The sequence below is a fragment of the Schistocerca serialis genome, chromosome 3 (genome assembly GCF_023864345.2).
Source record: "Schistocerca serialis cubense isolate TAMUIC-IGC-003099 chromosome 3, iqSchSeri2.2, whole genome shotgun sequence".
Lineage (NCBI taxonomy): Eukaryota > Metazoa > Arthropoda > Insecta > Orthoptera > Acrididae > Schistocerca > Schistocerca serialis.
In genome coordinates this window covers 999,355,122-999,359,902 of record NC_064640.1, presented here as the reverse complement: position 1 = coordinate 999,359,902, position 4,781 = coordinate 999,355,122, and positions in this window count along the sequence as shown.

The window sequence follows — 4,781 nt, the reverse complement described above, 5'->3', positions numbered from 1 at the left end:
GCTGCACCGCTATAATGCATGACCCCATACTGCAAATGTTGTTACTGAACATCTTGCAAAAATCAAAGTGAAGTGCCTTCTCACCCCCTCCCACCCTTTTGTCCGGATTTATACTGTGTGACTTCTTTTTGTTCCTTAACCTGAACAAACACCTTCGTGGGAGACATTTTCTATCATCAGAAGTAATAGCACAGGCTGCTTAGGCGATGTTGAAGGACATCTTAAAAAACGGATTCCAGTGCGTCTTTGAAGACAGACAGAGCCGCTGGGACAAGCTAATCTCATCCAGAGGAGACTATTTTGGGAAGGACCATCAAAATTAAGAGGATGAGTAAAGGCCCCGTCCTCACAGCCTCCGCCAGTACTGGCGGAAGCAAGGCTGTGAGGAGGGGGCGTGAGTCGTGCTTGGGTAGCTCAGATGGTAGAGCACTTGCCCGCGAAAGGCAAACGTCCCCAGTTCGAGTCTCGGTCCGCCACACAGTTTTAATCTGCCAGGAAGTTTCTAGATTTGTCATTGTTGAATGGTCGTGGTTATCTTACGTGATTACAAGGTGCAGGCTGATAGCAGTTTTATTTTAATGTTCTGCGATAGTGGAAAACTCCACACTAAGGAATGACGCTAAAAACTAGTGAGGTAATTAAATGAGCAAGTGTTCGAGGAAGTGAATACGCAAACTATGCAGCAAAAACAAATCAGGAAGAAAAACAGGTGACAAATGCAAACTGTAAGAAAGCGTCTTTTGCTAATATTGATATATTTCGTCAGACTTCTTTGTTAGATAGATTTAATAATTTAAAGAGCAAAGACGAACAGGCGAAGGACATACACTTACAAGGTCTGATCGCCTGTAGCAATCTACGAAGAAAAAAATGGCTCTGAGCACTATGGGACTCAACTGCTGTGGTCATAAGTCCCCTAAAACTTAGAACTACTTAAACCAAACTAACCTAAGGACATCACACACATCCATGCCCGAGGCAGGATTCGAACCTGCGACCGTAGCGGTCGTGCGGTTCCAGACTGTAGCGCCTTTAACCGCTCGGCCACTCTGGCCGGCCAATCATAGAAGACCGCGTCCGTCTAAAAATGTGCCATCCATTTAGGGTAGTCACAGTTTTAAGTACTTCATCATACTCATTGATGAAAGGAAGAGGTATGCCCGAAGGCATTTTTAGCTTTTCATAATCTTAAGGGTGATTACACTATGTCGTCAACGAGAGTTGGTAATAGCCGATAAATCTACACTTGATTTGAGAGAGGAAAACCCCACAGCAGATTCAAAGCAAGTCGAAATTAAGATGCTCATTCATCAACATCCTGAGTCTTTTCCAAGAAAACAGACTCACTATTCATCCACGGCGAAAAATTACCTCGATTAAAAGTTAAATGTGAAAATCATTCTTCAGAAGTTTACGGAAAAACATCCTGACATAGATATTACATAGCAGTACTATGCTAAATACCTCAAAGACTATTTTCGCCTTAGTTTTGGCGGGCCTCAAGTAGATAACTACTGTACAAGCGAAATTTTGGAACAAAAACTGATCACCATTCCTTTACGAGAAGGAAAAGAAGGTTGCTGAATTAATAATCCACAAGACAAGAGCTAAAAAAATTTACAATACTCTTTCAGCTTAAACGAATCTGTGCCAAGAAATGTAGGATCTAACTGTTATAGCACGTGACTACATGCAGAATATTTCACTGCCTTATATTGCGGTGCAGGAGTTGTTTTATTTTCGGTAGTTAACCCTCACCGTTTTTCAAATTCATAATGCAAAATCAGCAGAACGTCATTTTTATCTCTATGATGAGACCCAGGTTAATAAATATAAAATGAAGTAGCTTCTTTGGTTCTGCATTACACAGATAATTGCATTCCGAAGGATGTAACGCCCACCTCTTTAGTGGTGGCTGTGGTGGTACAGAAATCATACCATAGTAAAGTTTTTAAAGGTTCTTCTAGAAACAGAACGTTTTGATAAAATCCAGCACTTCTTTCCTCTGAGAGGACATTCTCTTCTCCCCAATGACGGCGATTTTATTGTTGTGAAGAGACTTTTGTCAAAACACGATCGAATTTATCTTCCAAAAGATATTTGAGATAATAGTGAAGTTAAGACTCCCTGGGAAGTTCATGGTTACTATGGTAGGCGTTGAAGATGTAATTAACGTCAAGGACTGGCGGCCTCCTCCATATAAGAAGATAGTAAATTCACTGGAAAGCGAACATCTTTCAAGAGACAAGCGTATTGCATTCCAGATATCAACATTAAGGCATTTCAAGTACACATCTCGGCACCCAGGGGCAGTAATTCCATCACCATTGATCAACACAGCAATGAAACATACAGTAATCCTGCGGGGTACTGGGAGCAAATTGTGTGTTTACCGCAAACAACGGCATACAACAGATAGCTGTCAATCACTGAAGCTAAACGTGCTGACATGACGAAGATCTCATGGTATATTACTAAAGAATATCAGCAGTTTTACCTTGTAATTTTGGACAATCATTGATAATTCGAAGTAATTGTTTTCAGTCTTGCATTTACATTGCCAATTCGTAACATTATAACATTATTTTTGTTGCCTAATTTAAAAAAAGTATTAGACGCCTTAAATTAATGTTAATGTTAAAGGCAATATATTACTAATGTCTTACATTTGTGTAAGTTTGCTGTATAAATCTGTTTTTATATGTTCCACAACTTTTTAAAGTAAAATTATTATTATGTTGATTACAATAGCATGTTTCAGTGATAAATTTTCACAAGCATTTGAGTTAATTTTAGAAAAAAATAGAGTTCGAATCACTTTGATCACTGCTTCGATTGGGTCTGCTGGGATCTAGAGATTATACTGTATGTTAAATTATTCACCTAATTGTACTCTTTAAAAAGGACGACGTAGCTTTTGATGCGAGTATGTGTTCAACTCGCTTTTAAAAATAGTTTTTTATGTTTCCTCAAAAATAAGCATTTCTGGAGTTAAGCTGTTTCTAAAATGAACGACTCAAGTGTACTGTTAAAAGATGTGTTATGACCTAGTGTATTACTATTCCGCACCTCTGGGTAGGTTAGAAACATATATATTTACTTGTGGGAAGTGACTGACACGATGCGACCACTTTCCTCACGTAAGGGGGCACCATATCAGGAGTATAGAGGCTGTTGCACGTACACTCATGAGCAATAGAACTAAAGAAATACATGTTACGACTGAGGATCGATTTTTGTCCTGATGACTGTGTCTGTGTGTTGTGACATGGAGAAACTACATGAGACTGTGGAAGTGTTGGAGAGCCATCTTCATTCATGACTCCTCAACCACACCCGTAACCTACGGACATTCTGTTCAGTATGATTGAGATAAAGCAGTTTGGGAGGCCATAAAAACGTCCGATCATTTGAGTTTTACTAAAACCGCTCAACCCCAATTCGAAAGGAAGGAAGAGAAGGATTTATATCCCATCAGCGACGTGTGGTGGAACCGTCCCTTCTAGCTCATTGCACACTAATCTCAATAAGCTCTACAAATCTGCTGCCTCATATAAGCCGACAAAAACAATGCAGCTCAGTCAAGATAAGCTGCTGAAATTTGGTTGCATGTAGTGGGTCCCTATACAGAATTCTATTGGCTGTTTATCTGCTATAAGTTTGTTCTGTACATCAGCTCTTGGTTTATTAGCTAAATCAGTTAAGCTCTTTTAAAAACAATGACTGTGCTATATTTTCAAATTGGGAAGTAAAAAATGCTGCAAATAAAACTGAACTAAACGACAAAAACACATTTCTAATGTACAATTCATGGTACAAAAGATGATTTTTAAATATTTAACTCATAATTATTAAATACTCTCGCCAACAGTCAGTATCTCTAGCGAACCAACGACCTTCCGAATAGCAATCGTAAAAAATTCAGTCTGCTAACAGTCAAATGTTAACCTACAACAATGTCATTCACCGAAATATTACACAGCTCATTATTTCTCAGTGAGTTAGTGTCTCTAAGCAAAGTGTATTACAGTAAGTAGTAAGAAATGGAGTTTTCACTTTAGTTAACAAAACTCACAGAAATATTATCCAAATTAGATTTTAATTATCTTGTCCACTTTATAGTCTCCTTTATCCCACTGTTCCTCAGCTAAATGCGTTATTGAACATGTGACCAAAATTTTCGGAGCCACTGGAGACACAACCGTCCTCTATGAGAACTACACTGAAGCGCCAAAGAAGCTAGTATAGGTGTGCGTATTCAAATACAGAGATATGTAAACAGGCAGAATACGGTGCTGCGGTCGGCAATGCCTATATAAGACAAGTATTTGGATCAGTTGTTAGATCGGTTACTGCTGCTACAATGGCGGGTTATCAAGATTTAAGTGCGTTTGAACGTGGTGTCATAGTCGGCGCACGAGCGAAGGGACATAGCATCTCCCAGGTAGCGATGAAGTGGGGATTTTCCCGTAGGACCATTTCACGAGTGTACCGTGAATACCAGGGATCCGGTAAAACATCAAATCTCCAACATAGCTGCAGCCGGGAAAAGATTCTGCAAGAACGTGATCAAGGATGACTGAAGAGAATCGTTCAACTCGACAGAGGTGCAACTCTTCCGTAAATTGCTGCAGATTTCAATGCTAGGCCCTCAACAAGTATCAGCATGCGAACCATTCAACGAAACATTGTCGATATGGGCTTTCGGAGCCGAAGACCCACTCGTGTACCCTTGATGATTGCACGACACAAAACTTTACGCCTCGTCTGTGCCCGTCAAC